The 27,969-nt window shown below is 45.3% G+C and overlaps 1 protein-coding gene and 1 long non-coding RNA gene across 16 annotated transcripts in view; one reads left to right on the top strand and one right to left on the bottom strand.

Annotated features, from left to right (window-relative positions):
* The window catches only part of GRID1 (glutamate ionotropic receptor delta type subunit 1), a 1,034,570-nt gene that overhangs the window by 650,553 nt on the left and 356,048 nt on the right, over positions 1–27,969 (bottom strand). The window lies entirely within an intron of this gene.
* On the top strand, positions 1,514–23,582 carry LOC128349260 (uncharacterized). Its single transcript, XR_008318673.1, has 3 exons — positions 1,514–1,561; positions 22,280–22,420; positions 23,067–23,582. It is a non-coding gene; the product is annotated as an uncharacterized LOC128349260 (long non-coding RNA).

Genomic DNA, 27,969 nt, shown 5'->3' with positions numbered 1-27,969 from the left:
CATGCTCACACATCCCCCCTCCCCCCTCCCATGTTTCCTTTCCAGAAAATTCCCTCACAAAACCCCAAATTTGTTCTTTTGGTTCCCCAGACCTGAAGAAGCAGTTTGAAGATTTGGCAGGAGAGTGGTTTGTTGTTGTTGTTGTTGTTGTTTTTGTCAAAAGGGAAATGCTGCATGCATACTCTAATTAAACCATTAAGCATAGAAATTAGAACATGACCCCAGGAAAAGTTATTATTTGAAAGCAGTTTGATGCAACATCTTATTATACTTTCTTCTCTGTGTTCTATGGCAGCACCATTCATCAATGCTACTGTCGACGCTGGAGCTCTCTTACACAGATGGGTAGATAAAATGTTTAAATTTAGGGGATTGGGTCTCATGTGGAGTTGGCTCCAATGGAGCTGGTGTCATATACCTGCTCCCCATCTGGACATGCAAGGAGATCTATGGAACTGGGAGAGAAGGCACCCTTAAACACAAAGGCAAACACAGGAGGAGGATGGAAATAATGCCAACTTCTAAATACCTCATCTCCTTCCACCAATTACTGAATAACAAATGATAAGCTAGCTCTGTGAATTGCATGAAGAGGCAGTAGTAAGCATGGGAATCGTTTTTATTTATTCATAGCTTGCTAGTTTCTCATTAAAGGCTTCCCTTACATCTCCAAAAATGCACCAGCTATTTGGTCACGCAGAGGTTAATAAGCAGTATAGGTCTAATGCAGGAATGCCTGGGCTGCTTGAGGACAATCAAAAACATCAGCAAAGGTGTCCAAAATACAATGGGATGAACATTGTCAGCTTCTGACTAACAGCCACTATGGCACACTGTTGGCTTTAGGGTGTTAGGCACACCTTGGTTCAAGGTCCACCCTCAAGGACTGGAAAAGTGGCAAGTACCTGGAGCAAAGCGGACAGCAGGCAGGAAGGCAGGCAAAGAACCTGGAAGTGCAGAGGGATAGCCTAGCAGCCTCTCTCAAACTAAGGAAGGACAGCAGACCTTCAGGATATACAAGAGGCATAGCACAGAACCGGCTTTCTGGAGTAACCAGGGCCAGGAGAATTCTGGTCACTGCTGGTCTTCCTCCAAGGAGCAGCCTGACCTATGTAAAGTCCATTCTTAAGAAGAGATTGCACGCATTTGCTAATCTGATCTCAGATGAATATTGATAACTATATCCACCTGGCTAAGGAGCCCACCTGCCCCCAGTGCTTCCTCTTGTCACTGTTCTGGGTATTCTCAGTTGAAAAATGAGCCACCTAGAGCAGCAATTCATGAAGGGAAGCAAGAGGCAAACCACTTCTCAGAGTAGCCAGTTCAGCTTTCTCTCTGTGCTGGGATACTCCAAGCACATAGGGAGAGGACAACCTCCACCCCCCAGAGGAGGCTGCCAGGAAGAAAGCAAGGCTAAAGTAAATGTTAAGGCAATGGGTTATACACACCTGAACCAAATCCTCAGTAACAGGTTCTTTATTAACAGAGAGCTCCTACAGGCAGGCAGCAGCCTCTTAAAGGGAAACAACAACAGAAGCTCCCTGCTTGAGCACACACAATGGTAAGGACTTGTCTTGCAGAGACACAGAAGGCAGCCTCTTCTGTGAGTTCCCATTCACAGAAGTCCTAAGCTATTTAGTTAATGTATTTATCTCAATTGAGTATTTGGGATTTACTGCCTTAGAGACTGATTGATTGTGGCAGGAGGACTTGCAAGTAATAGTCTATCTCATCAGAGGAATGGGCCTGTAATATTTAATACACACAACAGTAATTGGTATAACACACTGTAAGGCATACGGCATAACAACCAGGCACATATTCAGCTCTGGATAGGATTTACTACATATCTTCATGTTGGGCTTACTTTGTTGCATGTTGAAAATCACTTTAATCACTCTTCACACCTGGTTAGTTAGGCTTGCCATAAATCTGGTTCAGCAGTATTCTCTGATTTCCCAGAAAGGGAGTTCTATTCTAAGCAAACTTCTCTGATCTGGCTGGGGTGGGCAGACAGATGCATTTTCTCCTATTCCCACTCCACATCTTGACTCTGGCAGACAATGACCTTGTACATTTATTAGCCTATGTATTTCCAGTGGGAGCTGTCTGATTTCTTATGATAGATTTGGTCTGACACAAGTATTTCCCAGTTTTACAAGATGAAATTTATTTCTTCCATTGATATCCAACTTCCTTTGTTCCGCCAGCCTCAGGCACAATATGATATTGCCCAGACATGGTACTAAAAGGGAATCTGAAAAAAGCCAGTTCCAAACATGCCCAGACTTTTGAAGTACAACAATAATCCTGGCCTCAACTCCCAGGGTCAGTTTTGAGGAGCAAGAACCACCCAGGGACATTCCAGCTGCCAGGACATAATAATACACTGCCTTTATTTTGTCTGCCCAGCCAGAAGATAACCAATGTGCAAGCTGATAGGGAAATGCCTATAAACAAATCTCTACCCCATAGGCTTGTCTTACAAAAATAATCTTCACTGTACTTACACACAAGGACACTTGATTTAAAAGTTTCATTTGGGGAAAAAGGAAACAGAGCCATGACTGGCCATTTTTAGGTATACGTAGATGAGCTCTGACTTCAAGGACTGCCCAAAGGCCACTCCTGAATCAAGGCTGGGGGCATCAGGAGAAACAGAAAGTGGCAGAAGCTAGATATGTGCACAAAACAAAATTTTTTATTCATTTTGAATTGAATTTGAATCTGGTCCAAAAATTTGATTTGAATTGGAATCAAATTCAAATTAATTCAATCCTGTTTTGGCATATTTGTCATAGTTGTTGTACACGGCCCAGAGCCTCTGGATGGGGCGATTTATAAATGCAATAAATAAATAATTAAATAATAAATCTTTGTATTGGTTAGAGTGCTAGACTAGGAGCGGGGAGAGCCAAGTTCAAATTCCCATTCAGCCATGATACTTGCTGGGTGACTCTGGGCCAGTCACTTCTCTCTCAGCCTAACCTACTTCACAGGGTTGTTGTGAGGAGAAACTTAAGTATGTAGTACACTGCTCTGGGCTCCTTGGAGGAAGAGCAGGATATAAAATGTAAATAAAAATGAATAATATTTTTAAACCAATCAGGGGGCCTGAATGGTTTATAAAACATGGCAAACAGCTTTCAATTCAAATTTGAATTTTGATATTGAATCGCCCTTTTAAGGGGTGATTCAATTTGAATTTGAGTCAATACTTCGGCCATATTTGAGTCAAATTGATTCAAAATCAAATCGATTTGCAAATCCCTAGCAGAAGAAGCTCGAACCAGTGAGAAGGTAGAGCCTGAAGGGCAGCAGATTGAAGGTTGACCATATCTGTTGGCCAGATAAGGCCAGAAGCTCTCCGTATTTATACAGGGCCTGACTGATTCAGATACTTTACTTCTTTTTAAAATTACAATTCCATTCTGCCTTTCCCCCAGCATGGAACTCAAGACATTGTACATGGGGTTACATAAGAACAGCCCTGCTGGATCAGGCCCAAGGCCTATCTAGTCTAGCATCCTGTTTCACACAGTGGCCCACCAGATACCTCTGAGAAACTGGCCAGACCTGGACCTGATTTTGTTGAAACTGGCTTCAACAAGGTGGCTGCATCATTTGTCCTCAGGCAAAATGCCATCTCTCAGTTGCAGGCACTAATATATCGCAATTCTATTCCCTTCTGCTTTTGGAGAGGGCGATTTGGGGCTTGAACACACAATCCCAAGTAACTCACTAACTTTCCCGGTTCAAATCCTAAACTCCCTAACACCAGCTTTTCCTTACCATTCCATTATTCCTAAACACCATTCTATGCTAAGAGAGGGTTTACTGTTAACTTTCTTCCCAATAGTTTCAATAATGATAGAAAAATTTAAACAAGCACAACTCAGACACCAGCTGTGGGTGTGCCTAGGGACTGCCACCTAACGAAACTGCTGGAACCACCCAAACTGATTCAGATGCAAGTCTATAGCATGTGTTTGCGTGTGTGTACATACACACAAGCAAATTAATGTTTTATCTCTCTGTGACTCAATGCTTTTCCTAGCTCTATGAGGTATCACTCCCATGCTTTCCAATGAAATATTTTCCTGCATTTTCCAGGATATTAATAAATATCCCCAAGGTTTCAGATTTTGTGGTAGTGTGGCTAAAGTCTGGAACCTATCTGTGAAAAAGGAACATTGGTAGACTTACCGTGAAGGGTTCTTTTTCAAGTATGGGGAGGGCATCCGTAACACGATGGGTTGTCAATCACTGCATGCTCCGAGACAGGGCCAATGAAAATCGAGTATGCATGTTGCTCCCTCTGTCGAACCCCGGCATACCCAGTTCTGGTCTTGCGGAGCGATCAGAGGCAAAAAACGACAGTATCTGAAACTCAGCAGAACAAGGGTGGCAGAAAGGAGGACGAGAACTAGATAACAGATATGAATTTATAAAACAGGTTAAGAGGAACAAGGATAAGTGATACAAGAGAACTAAACACCCTAGGAGTTGCACCACCACCCACAGGCCACCAGCCCTTGCATCCGAGGGTGGGCCGGATGCCCTCCCCATACTTGAAAAAGAACCCTTCACGGTAAGTCTACCAATGTTCCTTTTTCCAAGTATGGGGAGGGCATCCGTAACACGATGGGACGTACCCAAGCTGATGTTTTATGGGTGGGAACGGATGCCTATAAGTGCCTACAACACTTTTTGAAGGACCGTGCGGCCAAGTGCCGCCTGCGACTGGTGAAAGGACGGAATTTTATAATGTCTCACGAAGGGAGATGATGAAGACCATGTTGCCGCCTTACAAATGTCTTCCACAGGAACCCTAGCCGAGAAGGCAGTAGAAGCCGATGCACTTCTAGTGGAGTGTGCTGTGATTCCCGGAGGAATAGAGAGATGTAAGGTCTCATACGCCAGTGAAATAGTGGATCTAATCCAGCGTGCCAGGGAATCTTTTGAAGCCTTGGCACCTAACTTTGTAGACGAAAAACAAACAAACAAGGAATCCGACTTCCTAAAGGATCTGGTTCGCTTTAGATATATACGGAGAGCCCTGCGGAGATCCAAGGAATGCCAAAGGCGCTCCTTCGGGTGACGCGGATTCGGGCAGAAAGAGGGTAACACAATCTCTTGTGCCCTATGAAAAAGTGAATTCACCTTGGGTAGAAAGGTGGGATCCAATTTTATAATGACAGCGTCCTTCTGAAAGATGCAGAGCTCATCACGGACTGACAGAGCGGCGAGCTCGGAAACCCTCCTGGCAGACGTGATCGCGACTAAAAAGAGAACCTTGAAGGACAAGAGCCGCAGGGGAACCTTCCTCAGAGGCTCAAAGGGATCCTTTGTGAGAGCCTGGAGAACCTTGTCCAAGTCCCACGAAGGAAACCTAGGAACCGGTGGTGGACTCAGATTAGACGCCCCTTTTAAGAAACGCCTTATGTCAGGATGGAGTGACAGGGAACCAACAGCATTAAGATCGAGAATGGAGGACAAGGCGGAAATCTGTCGCCTCAGGGTATTAGGACGAAGTCCCTTGCTGACCCCGGCCTGCAAAAACCCTAGAACTGAGGAAACGCCTGCTGCCCTTGGGTCCAGACCCTCCTTACGTGACCACGAACAGAAAGCTGACCACGTCATTTGATAAATGCGGGTGGTGGACTGACGTCGTGCGGCCAATATGGTTTGCTGAACCGGTGCAGAATAACCCTTGTCTTCTAGGGCGCGGCGCTCAATCTCCACGCGTGAAGGCGGAGCCAATCCGGATCCGGATGCATCAACGGACCCTGACTCAGTAGGTCTGACCTGATTGGGAGGGCCCACGGCTTCCGGACCGACAGAGCCAGCAGGTCCGAAAACCATGGGCGCCGAGGCCAAAAGGGGGCTATCAGGACCACCTCTGCCCTCTCGGCCACCAGTTTCCGGACAACCATGCGTAGAATAGTCAATGGAGGGAAGGCGTAGAGAAGGACTCCGCGAGGCCATCTGGAAGTCAGGGCATCTACTCGTTCCGCTTGAGGGCACAGGTGTCGTGAGTAGAAACGAGAAAGTTTGTTGTTCAAGGGCGTGGCAAAGAGGTCCACTGCTGGACGACCCCACATTTGAGAGATCTGGCTGAACACCTCCTTGTGTAGAGACCATTCTCCCGGATCCAGGGACTGCCTGCTTAGCCAGTCCGCCAGAATATTTGACTGTCCCGCCAGGTGTTCCGCAGTTAGGGAGCGCAGGTGGGTTTCTGCCCAACGGAAGAGCGCATCCGACTCCAACATCAGTGCCCGCGATCGAGTGCCTCCCTGATGGTTCACATGGGCCTTTGTGGTGACATTGTCGGTGCGGACAAGCACATCCTGGCCTTCCAGGTAGACTTGAAACTCTAGTAGGGCTAGCCGAACTGCCTTCAGCTCCAGCCAATTGATGTTGTGGTCGAGATCCTCCAAACTCCACTTCCCTTGTGCCCGCTGGTCGAGGAAATGGGCTCCCCATCCGAATAGACTCGCATCTGTTGTGACCACACATTTCTGGACAAGCTCCAAGGGAACACCTCGAAGGAGAGCCCGTGAGGTCCACCACCGTAGGGAGAATCGAACCTTGGAGGTCATCTTGACCCAGACGTTTCGCCTGACCATGATGTCCTCCTGGTGAGGAAGCAACAGCCACTGTAAAGGCCTGGAATGCCATCTGGACCATGGCACGCAATCGAAACAGGCCACCATCATTCCCATGAGCTGTGCCAGGCGGATAAGAGGAGCCTTTTTCTTGTGCACGACAGAGGTGACTGTCGCCGCGATCTTTAGTCTCCTTTCCTTTGGAAGGCGAACCACTGCTGCTTCCGTGTCGAACAATACGCCGAGATGAACCAGCGTCTGAGTAGGACGGAGATGGCTCTTTGCCGTATTGATCAGAAAGCCGTGGTTTTGTAATATCCTGATGGTAAGGTCGACACTCTGTTCTGCCTCCCCTTCTGACTGCGCCCGGATTAAAACATCGTCCAAATACGGGTATGCGTGGATCCCCCGCAGCCTGACATGGGCGATGACCGCTATCATGAGCTTGGTAAAAACTCTTGGGGCAGAGGAAAGGCCGAAGGGAAGGGCCTTGTACTGGTAGCAGCGGCCCCCGTATGAAAAACGGAGGAAACGACGAAAATCCGGGTGAATCGGTACGTGAAGATAGGCCTCTGATAAGTCGAGGGAGGCCAGCCAGTCTCCCGGAAGAACAGCCGCTTTGATGGATCTGAAGGATTCCATTCTGAAGTGCCTCTTCTTCACGTACCGGTTCAGCCGCTTTAGGTCCAATATTGCTCTCCAGGAGTCGTCCTTTTTTGGAACGAGGAAGATGAGCGAGTAAACGCCTGTGTGAACGTGTGGAGACGGTACCAATTCTATAGCACGAATGTCCAGCAAGTGCTGAATGGCGTCTCGCATTAGACTTCTCTTGGAAGGGCTCTTTGACAGGGGGGTGTCGAAGAAGGAATCTGGAGGCGTAGAGACGAACTCTATACGGTACCCCTGAGAAACGGTGTGAAAAACCCAGGAGTCCGTGGTTGTGTCCCCCCAAACCCTGGCAAAGGCACGTAGCCTGCCTCCTACCTGGGGATAGTCATTGTTTTCGAGAGCGACGGTCTTGTCCTGCGGCAAAGGAGGAGCCTCTCTTTCCAGAGCCCCTGGATCTGGGATTCCAGGGTTGGCGCCAGGGAGGACGGTACTGGCTTCCTCTGAAATCCCTATCCCTGTAGTTGTCTCGGAAGCCAGACATTCCAGATCTGGCGAAAGGCCTAAAGGGACGAAAGGAATACTGAGAGTTGTTTCCCCCACGGAAGGACCTCCTTGAATCCCCCCGTCCCACTGGCATGGCCTTCTTCTTATCCCGGGTCTCAATTAACACCGGGTCCAATGCCTCCCCAAACAGCTTCACTCCCCGGAAAGGGGTGGCAGCCAATGTCGATTTCGACTTGGTATCGACATTCCAATGTTTTAACCAAAGTCCCCTGCGGACTGCCACGTTAGCCGCCATAGCCCTGGAGGCGTGCTGAAGGCAGTCAAGGCTTGAATCTGCCATAAGAGCAGAAGCCCTTGCTATTTTATTTAGCCCTTGACGTAGTTTGGTAAGTTCTGGCGGTACCAGTTTTGCCAACTCTTTCGTCCAGAGAATTGTTGCCCTCGCAAATATGGAATTCGTGGAGGCTGCACGGATGATGGTCGCCGAGGCCTCGTGTGCCTTCTTCAGGAGATGATCTGTCTTCTTTTCCTCCGATGACTTGAGGAATTCGTCACCCTCCTTATTAACCAATGCCCCAGTCACCAACTGGGCCACCGGGGCATCGACCACTGGAATGGCTATCAGAGACATAATTTCAGCAGGTAAGGCATACAATTTCTTGGGAAAACTCAAGGCGGGTTTGGACGCCACAGGTACCCCCCACTCTGCTAGCATCACATCCTTAAATAGGGATGGAAAAGGCACTGTGGCAGGAGATGTCGATGTCGAGGGAAAAACCTCCTGGTCTAAACCAGGAACTGATTGAGGGGCAGTATCACTAGACACATCCTTAATTGCCCTTTTTGCCTTGGCCAAGAGGACCTCGAATCCATCAACAGAAAATAACCTTGCTGAGGAGGGCTTTTCGGATGGGGTCTGTTCATCAGACAACTCCCCTTCCTCTTTTTCTGATTCCTCAGAATTCGAACTCTGACCTTGGAGCTGAGTAACAATTGCCCGTGACGAAGTCCCAGGAACATTCCCGTGGGAACTAGAAGCCTCCCGGTTTCCCTGATCCCCCTTATGGGTTTCTGCCGTGGAAACTGGGGCGCAAACACGTGACCCACATGTCCGTTTGTCTGGTGGAGAGTCATCCCCTTCAGAGGAATAGACATGTGAAAGTCTCCTATGACGCCTTTTCCTGGCATTCCTGGCCAGCCAGACTCTTTCACCAACAGGAATGGACTGCCTAACTGGACTGGAGTCCGGCGAGGAGGAAAAGGAAGGCCGCCTGCCCCTGCGCGTTCGGGAGGTGGCGGTCGCCGTGACATCATGCCCCCCAGTCTGTGCAGTGTTTGCAGGCAGGTGGACTGCATTGCCCCCAACTGCCTCTGTTTCAACTGTCTGCACTGAACCCTCAGCATTGCCATGCTGTTTGGGAAGAGAAGCACTCACACTGCTCTGCTGATTTAATAGAGGGGAAACCACCGCCAGACAGTTCTTCTGAACGAAAGCACTGAGCCAAGCAAGCTCTTTGGCTGACAGTAACTCCCCGCTAGGACCCACGGAGCCCGCCAAAATGTCTCCTGACAAGTCACTCACCACCAAAGACGAGGATTGTTGAGGATCGGAGCAAGCGGAAGAGAGCCCCAAAGGCATGGGAGCACTCTCAGACGGCCCCATGGAAGCCTTTATTGTGGGCAGCAGCGCTCCCGGAACAGGCGCGAAATTGCTTGAAAGAGCTGCGGGCGGATCAAAGGCAGCTAAAATGGCGGACGCAATTCGAGCGGGAGGAGCCGTTGGCTCTTTTCCCGGCTGCCGCTCCCTCACTGCTTTGAGTTGGAGCCTTTCACTAGTAGGCGCTTTAGAAAAGAGAACTCCCTTCTCTTTCTTCTTCTTTTTGGTCTTCGCGCCACCCGCCTCCAAATGCTTTGATTTCTTCGGGGCTTTAATGTGCTCCGTGGAAGCTTTTTTCTTTTTTATCTCCTTAACCGGAGATGAGGCGCCTTCAACAACAACCAAGCCTGTATCGGCTGTTACGGAGCTTTCCCCAGCCCCCGAAGGGACTATTGGGGACTTAATAATTGGGGCATCAGAGAGGGGTCCCTCTGAGAGGGAACCCCGTAGCATATCGCCAGCGTGTGTGATCTCCATAGAAAACACCGTACTCGCTCCTTTAAGGTCTGAGTGAGAGGGGGGAGGCGGAAATGGTAACTGACAGGAATATGAAACTGACAGAAAAACAAAAAGCCAAAGGAAGGAAGACAACCTAAAGAGAGACAGGAGGGATTACACCGACCTTAAAACGCATACAACTCCTTTCCCCCCCTTGCACACAGGAGAAAGAGAAGAAGAACAAGCTGAGCCAGAAAAAACAGAACTGTCCCAGAGCGAAGACAGGACCAGAACTGGGTATGCCGGGGTTCGACAGAGGGAGCAACATGCATACTCGATTTTCATTGGCCCTGTCTCGGAGCATGCAGTGATTGACAACCCATCGTGTTACGGATGCCCTCCCCATACTTGGAAAATGGTGTATTTCTTTCATGGTTTTGTGTGGGTTTCATGGCAGGCAGGCAGGCAAGCAAGCAGTGAGGTCTTGTACTCTGCAAACATGTGAACATCTTATCTTGCAGTTCCTCTGGCCTTTTTCTAGCTCTATTAAGTCTAATTCCCCATGCATTTCAATGGGAGAAATTTCTTGGATTTTCTGGGACATTAATGAACTGTTCCAGGGCTTTTTATTGATTGATTGATTGATTGATCATCTGAGCAAGCTCTGGAACCTACTTGCAAAGCAGCATGTTTCTATCTGTTGTGGTTTGGTGCAGGTTTCATGTCATGCAGGCAGCAACTCAGTGAGGGCTTGCAGTTTGCAAACATATTAACATTTTAGCTCTTCATGACTCTAGTCTTTTGTTATTTCTATTAATTCCCATTCCCTGTGCTTTCCAATGGGAGAATTTTTCCAGGGAAGTAATTAATTTCTCCAGAGTTTTGGTAGTCTGGGCAAGTTCTGGAACCGACCTGTGAAAATGGCATGTTTCTATCGTTTGTGGTTTGGTCTGGGAATTTAATGTCAGTGAGTGAGGCCCAAACAGCTTTATATTAGAGATATATTGCAGTCTGTAGCCTTTATCCCAATACTGAAACTGAAACTGCAAGCAACGTCAAGCCAGATGCATTACAACTGGGAGAATGTGGATTCCCAAGGGGCAAATGCATATTTCCTCTTTTTTCATATGGAATGTCCAAAGCAGCGATAAAAGTGAAATAAATTCATAGTATTATTTTAGGACAAGATTCCAGACAACTGTAGACAAAAGAACCCCTAAACTTTCCTGCTTGATAGTCTGCACAGTTATCTCAGTTCTAATTAATGCAAGATATAGATAACATGGGTATACCCTTTTTAACATTCAAGACAAGATGTTCCGAATCCTACCAGCTGGACCTCACCACGCTTCACTAGCTGATTGGCTAGTGTGGTTTCCTAGCGACAACAGGCATACGAGTTGCATTCATAGCCTTGGATGAGAGAAGCAGATAAATAGTCTATTTGTGCGCAACAATGTGCTAATGCACTGGCAAACAGATACTTTTCTAAAGGAATAGGCATCATCAAGTGACAGTTCCTTGCCCAAATCATTTCAATGTAAAATAATTTCGTACAGATCAGATCACCACAAAGTCAAGCACATTTGAGAAACATGTGATATAGTTACAGACAAATCATTGTTGAACTTGAATTTACTAGGGGTAGCCTACTTTGTTGCTAAAACTATCTAAAGTCCATATATTTTGGACAAGTGGAACACATTGCAAGTTGCATAAAGCAAATTTATTACTTTTTAAAAATCTAAATCAAAACAAGAAAAATGAGAGAACATTTGATCTAGAATGTATCACACTACCATAACCAATAGTTCTCTGTAGTACTTGCTCTTGTTGTGCCCAAATCAGCCTTTACATAAATTACACATTTTGACAGCCTGCCACAGTTGGGTGTACTCATAAATACATCTTTTTGCACCAATCCTCGGCAAGGTTGAAGATTATTCTCCCATAGTGGGAATCTGCTTCCAAAATGATGTTTCCCATTCCATTCAGAAAGAGGAACAACCTTCACTTTGTAGAAGTCACCTGCACTGTGTCAATCTAAGCAAATTGGACTGAAATTAAACATTTTCATTCCATTATTATTCCTTAATCTAAATCATGAAACTAAAACTATTGTTGCTTTTGTGGGATAGTTATATATTCCATTATGTATATGTATTGCACACATATACAAGCTGCTTGTGTACAAACTTTGGCAGGGAAGATGCAAAACTCACACTCCAAACCTTGCGGAGAAGGCAGCAAAGTGCCAAAAACAGAGGGGGGCACATGACATCCTCCCCCCACCCACCGCAAAGGACAACGGTGAGGGCAGGGATGAGATCACCAAAAGGGTATCTTGCAAAACTGTTACAAAAGCAGGATGTGAGATAGGGTCATCAAGATTTTACCAAAACAGGTTGTGAATGAAGTGTTTCACAAAGATCAAAGGCGAGATGGTGTGGCATCCTGGAAACAGAAAGGTTGCCAAAAGGATATAGAGCAGGATGTGAGATGGGACAATCAAGATGATGACTCTTCACTCTTGCTTTCATGAACCAGATAAACATACTAAGGTCACTGCGTAAAACAAAATTGTGTAAAACAAAATAAAACCCCATTTGCTACAATAGTACATTATCAAATGAACAGGAACTCTGATGTTTGGATCTAAATGTTTCAGATTTGCTTCTGAAGCGCTGCAGTCAGTTCAGCTTGACTTCATCTTAATATTTCACTAGATGAAGTTATCGCTCACCAGTGACAAAATTATATTCCATGCCCACTGCCTCTGTCACAGGCACAAAACATTTCATTTTTTTCAGGGATCATAGCATCAGTTCCAAACCATGATTATAATTTAGCTGCTTCAGATCTCGCAATAAATCAAAAGATAGTCCTGGCTGAATTTGGTAGAAAGCAGCGTAGCAGAAAACAGCAGCATTAATCTAATTCCACAGTTCTCGGAAGGAGGAGGTGGGCCTATTCCCTGAAGGAGGGGAAATTATGCACACAAAGGTAAGCTTGGGTTGTCAATTCTAAGTGATGTTTTTGATTTCACCCAGGCCCAAACAGGGCATGACATGCAGTCATGAGTAAATCTCCTCCTGCATTTAAAGAACAACCACCTAGAAGTAGCCTCACAAGGCTTGAAGTCTGAGTGAAGGAACAGTGGTGAGAGCCGCTGCTTAAACCAGCTGTTTTTATTTTACTTTATTTAACATATGTATATACTGCCCAAAACTTGCATCTCTGAGTGGTGTACAACAAAAACAATACAAATTAATCAAAATCAAAAATGATTAAAACATTAAAATAATTTAAAACCCTACATTAAAAACTATTAAAACTATGAATCTAATTAAAAGCCTAGGAGAACAAATGTGTCTTCAGTGCCTTTTTAAAGGTTGCCAGAGATGGGGAGGCTCTTATTTCAATAGGGAGCATATTTCAAAGTCCAGGGGCAGCAACGGAGAAGTCCCAAACTGGTGGCAACCATAGATGAACCTCTCTAGATTATCTCAATGGGCGATGGGGCTCACAACGAAGAAGACATTCTCCTAAATATCCAGGGCCTAAGTTGTTGAGGCTTTATAGGTTATAACCAGCACCTTGTATTTTGCCCGAAAACCTATCGGCAGCCAACGTAGCTCTTTCAACACAGGAGTAACATTGTCTCTCCAAGATGACCCAGAGACCAACCTGGCTGCCTCATTCTGTACCAACTGCAGTTTCTGGACTATGTACAAAGGCAGCCCCACAGAGAGCGCATTGCAGTACTCCAGTCTGGAGGCTACCAGCATATGTACCACCATTCTGAGGCCGTTTATCTCAAGAAATGGATGCAGCTGATGTATCAGACAAAGCTGATGGAAAGCACCTCTGGCCACCGCCTCAAACTGGGACACCAGGGAGAAGTTCAGATCCAAAAGCACTCACAGACTGTAGGCCTGTTCCTTCCGTGGGAGCGTGACCCCATCCAGAATCAGCAGATCAAATTTGTCTCCCAAATTCTGAACCCACACAATAAGTACCTCCGTCTTATCTGGATTCAGCCTCAGTTTGTTATCCCTCATCCAGCCCATCACTGACACCAGGCAGGCACTTAGGGAGGTTATGACTTTTCCCAATGAGGTTGACATGGAGGAATAGATTTGGGTGTCATTAGCATACTGATAACACCCCATTCCAAATCTCCTGATGATCTCTCCCAGCGGCCTCATGTAGGTGTTAAACAACATGGAAGACAATATGGCGCCCTGAGGGACACCATACAAAAGTTCCAATTTTGAAGAACAACAATCTACAAGAGACACCGTCTGAAATCTGCCCAAGAGGTAGGAGTGGAACCAACGCAAGGCAGTGCCTTTTCCACTCAAGATCACTACAGAAAGCCACTTTTCCTCCATGGGGAAAAAGATAAAGATATCTGTGTTTTCTTCCATGCATTTAGAAAAGCAATGGGGGGGGGCAATTCTGAGTGGGAAAATGGCCAAAGGAAAAATAGCCCTTCCCCACTACTATCCCACCATTCAAGCTCACACTCTCTGAAAATTGCTTTTGTTTTTGTTTGTTTTTAAAGGGGAAAGATACACTGACTATGAGTCACATCTTCCCATGTGAGCAGGCCTGATGTGTTGGGGCAACTGGCTATGCCTGTTCAGAAACCAGAAGGGCTCCTCCCACAACTGGCCCTACAAGTAGGGAAGGGTAGAAACAATAAAAGGGCTAATTCCACATCCTGTGGAGAAAAGACCCTCAGCAGATCAGTGTTAACTCTTAAGCTGACAAACCAACTGGATCAGAAGCTAGCCCTTTTCCAGCCAACAGAAAAACCAACACAATCCATTCCATCTGATTAGTTGCTGCCGTGAGCATGACATTCTGGGACTATCTGAATGATGTCAGGGAAAGGCAAGAGGCAGTCGAGCAGTCCAGGTATTTCTTTGCTCCCCTATCTGCTGAGAGAGTTGTCTCCCCAAAGTTTAGACTTTTGGAGTCTAAACAAGTGGAGCCAGCTACAGCTATAATGCTCAGCGAGGGTTTAATCTGTTCAGCATGATCTGTTTGTAATGTGGTTTTTCCATTGAATCTTGAGATACTGGAATGAAATCTGGCACACATGTTCAGGAGACAATTCTCAGTTTCAAGCTGAAAATTCAGTTCAGCCCCAGCCATGCTTATTTTAAAGGTGGCTTGGGAAAATATAAAGTGCAACATCAGGAAAATATATTTCCCTTAAGCATTACAGTATCACAATGACATTTGGTATGTATATTTAGAATAGAATTATCTGTTCAATCGCCATATCCTTTTCAAAGGGAGGAGGAAAAATTCTAAATTCCTTGCAATGAAGTATCTGAAGCAAGGCCTCTTGAAGCACTCTACTAGTCTCATCCAGACGCTCCTTGTCTGGTCAGCTGCTTTTCACTTCACTTCATTTAAAAACCGTCTTCATAATTCAAAATTTCATTTGACAAGACAGGGATTTAAAAAGATAACAAGGATCAGTGGAAAACAGTGTAGAAGACTCACTCATTCACTACAACATCAACTCCTGGGACTGATATTTCAGAAGACTGATGGATGTGCGGTCAAGCAAGAGAACAAAATGTATAATGTATACAACGATGTTTTCCTGCTAAAGTAAAGCAAAACTGTCTTCCTGGGAGTAGATTTTACTTGAGAATATGTATGATGTAAAATTATTGAGTTTTATTTACATATTTATTGTGAAATTATTGAGTTTTATATAATTATTGTAAAATTATTGAGTTTTATTCACATAATTATTGAGTTTTATTCACCTATTGAGTTTTATTCACTCCTACATAACAAACAAATGATTGACACATATGGAGTCTATTCTCACAACCAGCCTAACCCCACCTGGGGCAACCCCCCTGGTCATGAGAAGTGGTGGGATCCTCACAGATCCCTCTACTCCCCGCCCACCTAACCCTCTAACGAAACCGATGCTAAGGGTGCATTTGCGCTCTTGACCCTGCTGCCGGCTATGGTGTCTCCTTGGGCTGAATTCAACCCGAGGAGACACAGAGACAGGCATGTAGAGCACCCGTCTGACGGGGGAATCCCCCAATGCAATATGCATGTTGCGCATTGCATTGTGGGATGCCCGGAGGCTGGAATAAGAAGTTCCTGCCCTGGATCCCTCCGTCCTGCTCCGTGCTTCATGGGGCTGCATGGAGCAGGGCTGCCTGTGTGGGAGCATGGGGCGCATTCCTGTCACCTTAGGATTGCTCATCTGTGGGGAAGGGAAGGTCTGCCCTGTCTTCCCCACCCCCACCCACCCACGCACAATGATGATCATAGGAATCACCTCATTGATACACAAATATCCCTTGAAACAAGTTTAGCTGACATCATAGGCCCAGACATGATATTTCCTATCTCCTAACCATGATTAAAAGACCTGAAGCATGCCATATGCTTGCATGTCTCCCATTCTCCTACTGGCTAACATCCTGTCTCTGAAAAGTTCAACTAATTTAGCTCTACTGTTGACTCAGCAATGATTACCCCCCCCCCCTTCTCAGGAAGTGCTTTGTACCACCTCAGAGGGGTCTATTTTTCCATAACACAGAGGGCTTCCAGGTGGAGAGTTTCTTGAAACACACACACCGCAACACACACTAGCACCAGTGCTTCATTAGTCAGGATGTCAGACACTATCTCTTGCACCAATTTTCCCCTCTCTTCCATGGCTTGCTTTGGAATTGAATCTTTATTTCGGTCATTGACCAGACAAAAGTACAACAAAATAGATAAGTAGTAACCTCCAGCAATCATGATTCCGCCAGCACTTTCTTACAAATCATAATTTACAATATAACAATATATAGTACAGTTGACAATCATGGTTTTAACAATTGCTTCCTTACACAGCTTGCAATGTAGCAAAATGATTTTTATTTTTATTTTTAGCAAAAGGAATACCGAGATAGCATCCATCTATGAGAGCTGAGGGCAGCGCATTCAAGAGTGCCAAGGCAAATGCCCCTCTTGATTTGGCACCATAGCTTGCTGGTGTATTGTTACATTTTCACTAACTTTCATGGTACATTGTTACATCTTCACTAACCAAGTTTGCCCTCATCATTGAACTTTAAAACCAAAAGTGTCATGTGGTTTGCAAACCTTGGTTCCAATGGAATCTGGTTAGCATTAACCATGGGCAGTGGGGGAACTCAAACAGAAGGTAGTGTACAATCCCATCACATACTAAACCATGATTATGTCATGGGGAATGATATGTTTGCAATGAGCTAGAGGTTTGTTTGTTTTTTAAATTCATAACCACAGTTTTTTTTGTTTAAACCACTGTTCAGTCCGATGGCTCAATATAGGACCGAACCCCACCAGTTCAGAACGAAACTGAATCACCACCTGCCTGCCTGCCTGCCCTGTTTGGGGGGGGGGGGTTCTAAGTTTTAAAGGAAAATGTAAAGCAATATAACTTGCTGCTGCTTCTCTTTTGGGCTTCTCCAAGGCTGTGTGTGTGTGTGTGTGTGTGTGTGTGTGTGTAGGTTCCCCCTCCCCCCCAGCCTCTGTTAATGTCCAAATCACCTGGTACAGGTTGCCTTCGGCCGATTCCAGACTTGCCTTCCATGGTGGCAGCTCTTTTGGAGGCTCCACACATGCCCAAAGGGCCTCTGCTTGGCCAGCCCATTGGGCATGTGTGGCAGTCTCCAAAATGGCCACCGCCACAGAGGGCAGTCCCGGAATGGGCCAAAGACCACCCAAACTGGGTGAATTGGACATTAACAGAGGCCATCGGGGGCAGGTGGAACGTCCGGTGACCCCCTTGCAGCCTTGGAGAAGCCCCCTAGAGTGGCAGTGGTGAGTCATTTTTCTTTTTTAAAAATTGTTTTTAAAGTCATGAACCCCCCAAACGCAAACTGAACGGGGTGCGTTGGGGTGCACAAAACTGAACATGCCTGGTCTGGTTTGTGTCTGGTCCAGACCTGAACCGAATCAGGCAACCTGGTTTTGTGCACACCCATATTAAGCACTCCAAGGCATTTCCTTGTTAGATTTTCCATTTGCATTGTCTGATTTTCCTGGTGTTCTTTCATCTGCACTCAATTTAACAATGCTACCTCACTGGACACTTTATAATGCTTCTGTTCATCCACTGTGCAGTCACTTTTTTCTAGTTGTTTTCCAGTTGCCAGTTCCAGATTTGATCGTATACCATTCCATTTTGCTTCTTCATTTGATTTTGCAAACTTGCCATCTCCAGTTATTTGTCCAAATGGAGAGTGATTGCTCTTTACATTGTTTCTTGCCCTTTAGTGGGCTTTCCTTCCCGCCACCCGCCACCACCTCCAACCAAATATTTGGTGACTTGAGGGAAAGGTGGAAGGGGGACTGAGGCAGTAATGGAATGACATGAAGAAAAACAGAAGCTAACAAACTCTAACACTGGAGAGGCTTTTTACATCCACAAAAAAAGTTATTCTAAAAGCTGCAATAGTCAGACATGTTGGCTTTTCACCTAAATATCTTGGGTAATGCTCTCTAAAAAGTGTGTAACCCCCTAAACGCAGGATAAAATAATGGCCCTAAGTAGTTGTAATTAAAAAAAAGAAGAAGAATAAGAACTAAAACTAGGAGGCCAGTGCTTAGTATGTTTACTTGGATCAAAGTCCCACTAATCCCAATATGTCTTACTTCCTAGTAGCACATACTTTCTCAAACTGCGGGGTGGGTCTATGCTGTGATACGAAACACCTGAACAAGGGCTATGAGTGTCAGATCCTCCCTCCAGGGTCTGAAGTGCTAGGACCTGACCCAGCAAGCTTTTGGTACTCCCCTCCCGCCCTTGCTGAACTTAAGGGAATGGGTGGAACTGAACTCAAGCAAAAGAGGGTGTTTAACGGCAAAGAAGAGTGGAGTGAGTCCTGCTTCATAGCCCTTCACCTGTGTGATACAGGGGAAGGGAGGGACAGCCAGGGGCAGCCCTTCTGTGGGGCCAGGTGAGGTGGTTTCCTCAGGCAGCAGCTTATTGGAGTGCCAGTGAGAGCCCCCCTGCTGCCACCACCATTGGAGAAGCTCTTTGGGATTGCTCTGACCCTTGCAGACTTTGCAAGGAGACCCCACCTCCAGACTCCTTACAAAACTTGCACACAAGGAGAAAAGAGGAGGCTCCTTGCAACCCCCTCTCCTCCACACCCCCATGTCTTGTTCAAAGCTTGCAATGGTTGGTTTTGAGAGGAAGCTAGCCCCCACCAGGATCGTGCGGCAAGGCAAGATTAGTGCCTCACCTCAGGTGCCACAATATCTTGGGATAGCCATAGACAAATGAAGGAGAATCTCAGACCGGGTGCATCTCCAAGCTGAAATCATCAGCAGGGAGACCCAACCTGCATGGCAAACAAGGGGTGGGAAGATTTGCAGATAGTGGTGAGCAGAAAGTTGTCAGCAAGAGGGAATGAAGAAATGCTGTGGGGATCTCACCTTTAGGGAGGCCTAGTACTGACATATGTGAGGATCACAAGTGGAGCAGAAATGCTACTGTACCTATTGAGGAACAAGCCACAGCCCAACTGGTTAGAGAAGGTCAAGGCTGGGAGTGAGGCTCGCTGCTGTTGTATACTCACCTGCTCCAAGGTCTAGTGAAGTACACCATGTTGGGCAGGACCTACAGCTAGTATTCCAACCCCAGTCCACAGACCCTTGCATATGGCTGCACATCAAGATATCTGCACTCTCAACCAGTAAACAGATGTTTGGCTCTTGCTTGCGGGTCCCAGAGAGTAGAGTGAGTTTTAAGAAGCAATCTCCAAGCAAGCATGCTTAAAGTTTTCAGTCTACGATACTGAAAGTCATGGTACTGTCTCAGTACAGAGAATGGGCTTGCAGGCACAAGATACCAATACACGGTTAAAACTAAGCAGATCTCCACTTGGTGGTGATCATCTGCCGGGACGGGAGAGTGCCTGCAAACCTCACATAAGCCAGACTGAGCTTTATGGATACAATTAGCACAGGGAAATAGCACTAAGATAACAAAATTTAGGCTGTCTACAGAAGAACTGTACCATCTGCCTTTGCAACAAAATAGAGAAAAGATCCCAGGAAGGTTTAAGAACACATTGTAACCCTGTTGCCATCCAACTGCATCTGCCAAGTGAAACATGCTTGTTAAATAAGGTTTAATGCTAGATATGCGCACACACACACACACACACCCCAAAACAAAGAAATCAGCTGGAACTCTAAGATGCAATGAGTAATGTCAGGAAAAGGAAATGTCTAAGGCCACAAGACGCCAATAAAGATACTTGTTTGAGATGCTGGAAATATTACATTTCAATTTGTAATGTTAATCCCTTTTACTGCAACAATCATGTACTGTGTAAGCACTGGGACAGGCTGCCTTCATTCTCATGCACTAGATGACCTGGCTTGTCATTTCAATCAATGCTACAGTTTAAATTCTTGATTAAGCATTATCTGAGTTCAGGCTAAACAGGGTAAAATATCAATAAATTGCAATGCTACTATCATTTTTGCTCATGATCCTGCAGATCTACTGGCTAGGACTGATGCAACATGGAATTCTAACAAACTGTAAATATAGATGCCACCACTATTTAGAATCAAACCTAATCACATAATTGTATATTCCTAACCACGCTTGCTAGGAAGTAAGTCCTATGGATTGACAATATCTGAATAGATAGAATAGTTGGTCCCAGTATCCCAACACATTCCAGTGGAATACAAAGAAACAAAAGTCAGGGCAAAGCAATATTCAGATGGAGTGGGATAGTATATGCCTCCTTTCTCCATGGCTCCCATATTTAGAAGGAAAAAATCAAGTTTAAAAGACTGCAATGTGGGACATATCTAGGGAGGGAGGGGGAAGTCTGCCCCATCCCCAAATACATGGAGCAAGCTTAGCTCCCATCCCAGTGGTGTTCCTTTCTCCCATATAAATGTGTACAGGGGGAAAATAAAGCACAGCACTGGGGAATATCATTGCAACATAGGCACGCCACATCTGCCATTCCCCCAAACTGGATGAGCCGGCTTGTTAACAAAGGGGAGCTCTTTTGCTGCTGCCTAAAAGTCTGTCAGCAATATTTATGCCCTCTGTCCACATATACCCTGCCATCATGATGAGCATTCGGCTAGCAACATACATGTGAACGCCAGCTTCTCTGTTTCACACCCAATATGTTGACAAGAGAGGTCAGCAGGTCCAAATAAATAAATGCATGCATTGATGGATGGTGTGAATCAGTGGGAAAGGACAGCCATTTATTCTTTTCTACTGATATGCAGAATTCAACAATACATTTCTTTGTCTGGGGCAACTAGCAGGTGTTTACTTGCACTAGAAGCAACTCCCCAAATGTCTCAGAGAGAGGACTTTCCCAGCCCTACTGCATGAGATCCTTTTACCTGGAGATGCTGGAATTGAACCTGGGACTTGCAAAGTGCGTACTCTAAACACTGAGCCATGGCCTCTCCCTCATAGGGCCCCTGACCACAAGGAAAGCAAGCCACCTTAATGTTAGGGCAGCCTTCCAGATTAGTCCATAGAATGAACTAGCCTACACATGCCATTCAGAGCCAGTCAGGGCTAAACAGACTGAAGTCAGTGGAGTAGAGCTGAGAAGACAACCAGGCATATTATGTTCACATTAGACATGGCTTGAATATGAAAGCAATGGGATTCTGATCAAAAAAAGCAACTAGACAGCCCTAAATAAACACCATGTTATCAAGATATTATCTATGTTCCAGTGAATAGCTTGGACTAGCTTACTATTCATGACTAACATGTTCCATTAATTTCAATGGGACTACAGTAAAGTGTGCCATCAAGTTGGTGTCAACTCCTGGAGACCAAAGAGCCCCGTGGTTATCTTTGGTAGAATACAGGAGGGGTTTATCATTGCAATCTCCCATGCAGTATGAGATTATGCTTTTTAGCATCTTCCTATATCACTGCTGCCCGATATAGGTGTTTCCCATAGTCTGGGATACACACCAGTGAGGATTTGAACCGGTAACCTCTGGCTTGATAATCAAGCCATTTCCCTGGTGCGCCATTAGGTGGCCAGTCAATGGGACTACTCTTGTGTAATTTAGTCTGGCCATCATTACTTGATCTCAGCAGCTTTGCATCTACTAATTAGGATACAATATGGGGAAAAGGTCAGATCTGGAGAATACAAAGAGAATATATAATGTCCTTGCCGTTTTCTTTGATTTGATTATGTGTACACTGTTAGTAGGAGATTTAATTTTATGCATTTTATTCATATTCACTTTGTCAAACATCTCTTGTAGAAAGAGTGCTAATCCCAAGATGCATTTATTCCAGTAGAGGAAGAAAATTATTTGAAGAACTGACATGCATGGTTAATTGTGTCTTAAAGAATTGGGCAATATCTATTCCTTCCACTTTGCTACCACCCCATAATGACTTCATGTTTTCCAGATCTGCTTAATGACTGAGTCATAGAAGAAATGCACCCATGCAGCATGACTGTAATGTCTTTTCCAGCATTATTGAAGTTAGCGAGAAATATATGCCTCTAGTCAACTTGACTGAAGACCTATGCGGAAGGCATAGGAAGTGGTAAGCCATGCGCACCCACAGCCACTCCCCAAAGTGGGTTTGCTGACAGTCCCCACGACCATAGCCACCACTCCCTTCATGCCCCCTTCTTCTTCTAGGTTGGCTACAAGATAGCCAGATATGTTCAGGGGAGCAGGGGTTGTCATTTGCTGATTCCTAGTGTGTCTGTGGCTGGGTTCAGAGATGTACTAGATAGCCACAGTTATAGCTGCCCAAAGTTGTAACTGCAGTACACCTGAATGCGCGAAACCATGGTTATGGGCCAAAAGCTAACTCCATTTTGCCCCACCAAACTGCAATTGGGAGCTTTTGGTCACTTCCGGTCCAAGGAAGCAACGAGGCACCAGGGAGGTATGCGGCCGCCCTACCGGACAGTGCCGGCAGAGGACACATGGCGGGAGGGGTAAGAGCAACCTTCCCCACCCTTAAAATTATCCACCACCACCCCACCTTTGAACCAGTTCGAACACCAGTCCACGGAACTGGTTTGACGCTCCTAGAATGGAGCACCAAACAGTTCCATGCACATCACTATCCTTCACAGGAGTGGCTTCATTCATCCATAGACTGTGTTTCTTGCCAATTGAACCTCATGCTATGATGACAACATTGACTGTTGCACTCTCTGCTATTTTTCTTATTTTAGTGCCGTGTACCAGTGGGAGATCCATGCCCAAAGCATCACTAACACATCTAACATGGACGCTTCCCACCGCCTCCTGCTCTATACATTGCTCTGTCATTGAGCATGGGCTGCCATGTATATGACAGTGAGGATGATGGAACTAGCAGGAGGCACTTACCAACAAGAATAATTTCAAAATTTACTCTGCTAATACAAGCAACCCTTCAACTTGTAGATAGCATGTCAGATGGCATTTCATCACATATTTATTTGAACCGAAAGCCTATGATCAACGTGACGAAGAGAGGAGACAGTACAGCATGCATTACTGAGAGCTACTAAAAAGTTATCAGTGGCAGAGAAAATGTCTTCTTTGAAACACGAAGGGAGGATGATGAAGGTAATAGCTTCAAGCCTGAGTGGACTGATTTCTATTACTTTGGTGCATGTCCTCCAAGCAAAGTATGTTTGTTTGTATCACAGGCACGGCAACGGTTGTCATCATTTTATTAAGCAGAAACAAAACTATGGCATTGAGGCATGGCTTTCCCTTGCAGTTTGTCTTGGGCTCAGAAAAGCAAAACCTGCAAGGGAGAAATCTGAATTTGGAGAACCGAAAAACAATATACTGTGCAGCGGGAGTATTCCTAGACTTAACATTTCTTTCCATCCCTTATTAGGTTTGCAACTGCATTCTGGAATGGGAAATTCAGAAGCCAGATCTGAGTGCTCAATTTAGCCATTCTAGTGTCTGTCCAAAATAACCATTTGTCCCAATGGGCCCAAAGAGGTCCCAGTAGAGTTGTTTCAAGTTCTGACATAAGCTACTCCCAAGGATTCTCCCCATACCCCTCATTCCCCCCCCCCCAATATCAAGCAATTAAAATCTTCAGGATTGCTTCCAGTCATGGCATGGAGATGGAAGCCAAGTCCTAGAGAGTCCAGGACAATTCTGGAGGGTTGGCAGCTCTAGGTCCCAGATCTTCAGGCCTTTCCAGACACCTCTAGGCCCTATTATGAACCTAGTGACATTATGAGGTTTGTGACAGGACCCAGAGGCCTCCATGTCTAATGTGTTCTTCCTAGCATGAACCACAGCTTCTCTATCATTCTGCTGGTGCAGCCGTGGGCAGGGTGGGGTTGGTTCCTTTAAAAAGCAGGACCTTACCTGCTCCTCTGCTGCCCCATGCATGCTTTTCCAGGCATGGCACTCGGCTGTTCAAAAGATGGTGCACGACTGCAGCGCTGCTCCCAGCAACACCTGCCAAACAAGTTCTAATGCCAACACCCAAACCAGTTCAGCACTTCCCTAAGGAAGCGCCAAACTGGTTCGGGCACATCCCTCCCCAGAGCTGTCTTGGAACTGCGTGTATGGTGGGTATGGCTGTGTTTCATGCTGCCATGGGAGGAGGAAGCAGCCACAAAGCTCCTCTTCCAAGCCCCACAGCGATCATTTTCCCCACCCCAGTACCAACAGAGACAAAAGTGTCTTTCTCCTTCTCCTGTCCTATCCACAAATGAAAGGTTGCTTCCAAAGGTTCCTGCATCACCACAGGGGCCCCAGGGGAAACTCCCATTTGCTGATGGGTGGCTCAGCATGTTTTTCTTTGACCTGAAGGTCAGCAGGCACTTCAGGCATGGGCAGCTAAAACTCTGAGGGTCCAGCACCCTCTTAGCCACCAGCCAAGTTGGCTGTGGGTGGAAAAAGTAGACTGCCTGAAGGAAAAGTGACTTAACCGTTTTGCCTCAAGCAGCCAAAAGGTTAGGACCAGTCCTGACCTTTCAAGGGTTCCTACATGTCATCTGTTCAACCAGAATCAGGCTGAGGAAGTTGTATCATGTCTAAAATGCTTCTAACTCCTCTCACAGTTTTCTCAGTACTACTGGGTCTAGTACAAATTCTATTAACTCTAATCAGGAGAAAAGTGAATGAGAGAATTTTGCTACCACATTTTAAAGAACAGTTTGAAGTTGAGATTGCTTTTATATTTCAGGTGAAATAAGTATTTTCAACTAGCCGCAAGTAATAATAAAGGGTTCTAATGGGAGTCCCAATATAACCTTAAAATAGATTTTATTTGGAAAGAAAACTATAACTGTCTTTTCTGGTATTAAAAAATATTCTTATAATTCTTAGAACTATACCTAATGGCCTATTATGAAGAACTAAAATACAGACAAGAGTATGCAATTTGACATTAAAAACGTTATACTTAAAGTATGAAGCATTTAGGTTCTTTTAAGTAAAGCCTTGTGCTCTAAAATATTCAACTTCATGGACTCCACAGTCCCTTTATTTCAAATGCAGTTAAAGAAAATATGACAAAAGGGGAAATTCTCTTGGGCATGATATAGGATGCTAAATGCCATCATTTAATCAATGTACAAGAGGTTAATTCATTATTTTGAGTCCATCACGAAGGTAGGGGAAAGTCAGAATGCACTGCCTCCAGAAAGAAAAGATTTCACATGTTTTCCTTTTCCATAGGCCCTGAACATTCCAGACGACAGAGCACATGCTTCATATGCAAAGGATGCTGGGTTAATTCATGATGTCTCCTGACATCAGAAACCAGGGCATCTGCTTCAGTTCTTGGAGAGCTGCTGCCAGTTATGGCAGACAATATGGAGCTAGATAGACCAATCGTCAGACAGTAGAAGGCAGCTTCATAGATTCATACAACTAGGTTTGTAGGTTATGTCCAGTCAATAATGGCAGTCAATACCGTTTACAGGCCTTTATAAAGGTTTGATGGGCACCCAATGAAACCTGTGAATTCTTCAGACCTTCCTGGAATTTCCGTGGAAAGCTATCCTCAAGGAGAGAAAAATCATAGATAAAGGTCTAGCGGATGATTTTGTCCTTCTCAACTTATTCAGAGCTATGGTGGCTATAGCTGGAAAGAAGACACATAGCAGTTGCTATGTATAGTGGACCCATGTCTCTTTCTTCCCATGGAAGTGAGGTGGAAAATGGAAAAGTCACCGGATTCAGACACATAGCAAGTATAAATTCTGTTCCTTTCATTCCTTCCCAAGTTTGCATTCACAGCCACCCCAAGATGTAGGTCACTATATTATTCCTTTAAACAGATGGGGGACTGAAAATGAGAAGAAGTGCCAAGCTAAAGGCAAGATAGTGACTCCATGGTATAAATTTCTTGAACCCTGAACAAAAACTGGGATGCAGTGCACACATCAAGGACTGGTCTAGAACAGGGGTTCTCAATCTTTTTTTAAAAAAGTGTACCCCTTCTGTCACAAACCTTCAGCTAGAGCACCCCATGGAGATTTTTAGTTGAGTGAGTGAGTGAGTGAGTGAGTGAGCATATGCACACACAAATTTAAATGTTAACAGTTATGAGATGAGCTACTACAGTCACTGGCTTACATCCAGACCAAGTAACTGCTGAGTTCTCCCAATGAAATTAAACTTGTCCCATTAATTTCAATATGACAGATTCTGAGTAATTTAGTCTGGATGCAAGCCAATGGCTAGAGCCACCCATCTCTCTAACTGGAACACTTACATTTGTGGTTTTGCATAAACACGATGTATACACATACACACAAATGTAAGTGTTCCAGTTAGGGAGACAAGCTACTTCAGTCGTTGGCTCACATCCACACTAAGCTCCTCATAAGCAGTCTTACTGAAATTAATGGGACAAGTGTATTTGTCCTACTAATTTTGATGTGAGTACTCCGTGCTAATTTTCTGAGGTCAGTCAGTCAGATGGAGGGGACGGGTATGCTGAGCTTCAGCACACAGCCAGCCAATCAAGAGCAGAGGAGGAGGGACTTCACCCTCCTCCCTCCCCTTCTGCAGCAGACACATAGCAGAGGATGTGTCAGCTTCAAGCCAGTGATCCTCAGATGGGGAACAAACTCAGGGTATAGGGTACTTGGGGGAAAGGAAGAGGGTGAAAAGGAAGATATAGTTGGCAAAGACTGGGGGGTAGAATGGGATCACACAGAACAAAGACAGAGATATATGGACCCAAAACAATTTTAAAAGAGACTTCCATTAATCTGGAGGAGACCAACACTGAGGACAGAAGACCCCATTGCTGGTGGCGGCTGGAGACTGATTACTGTTGCTAAGCTTGTGCCACATCATTCAGCCACCACCTATAAAGGTGCCTTATCCTGTGTCAGACCACTGGTCCATCTAGAGAAGTACTGTCTATACTGACTGGCAGCAGCTGTCCAGGGCTTCAGATGGCCATTTCCCAGCCCTACCTGGAGATGCTGCCAGGGACTGGACCTGGGGCTTTCTGCATGCAGAGCAGATGCTCTTCCACGGAGTCATGGTCCTTCTCCAAGCATTAGCTGAAAATACTAGATGAGCACCCATGGTCCATGCCGCAATTAAACATATTTTAGTCCTCCTAGTGAAATCTTAAGACAGTTGTGTGTACCTGAACTTTCCCCAACAAAAGGAGGCTGAAACCATTCGTGCATTTGGAGAGGTACTACTTTTGGGGGGGGGGGCAGGCACATGCGCCCAAGTTCAAATTTTTGTTTTTAATTTAAGTAATTTGGGCAAATCTTGTTATGAAGCACAGCACATTACACACTTGAAGAGGAGCCACAGGCACTTCAAAAACACTGTCCCCTTTCTCTTGTGCTCCGCATAATAAAACCAATTAACAAGAACAAATCTGTTATGGATGAAAAGATACGAGTGTCCTTAAAAAACCCTAAATATGAGGTCACTGCCACTTTACTGAGCTAGTCCAATAAAAATCCTTTATGGAGGGTTAGCCTCATTAATCTTCTTGCAGTTCCAATCCTATAAAATGATTTAACATTTAACCCCACATACCACTTTCGTCTCCTGTTTGCAGAGGGTCTCATCATAACGTATTTATTTAAAATTTAGTTATTGTAAAAGCCTAAGGCTGGACAATAAAACTGTTGA

This window comes from Hemicordylus capensis, chromosome 3, assembly GCF_027244095.1.
Source record: "Hemicordylus capensis ecotype Gifberg chromosome 3, rHemCap1.1.pri, whole genome shotgun sequence".
Lineage (NCBI taxonomy): Eukaryota > Metazoa > Chordata > Lepidosauria > Squamata > Cordylidae > Hemicordylus > Hemicordylus capensis.
Note: the sequence above shows the minus strand (reverse complement) of the source record. Positions and strands in the feature narration are given on the sequence as shown.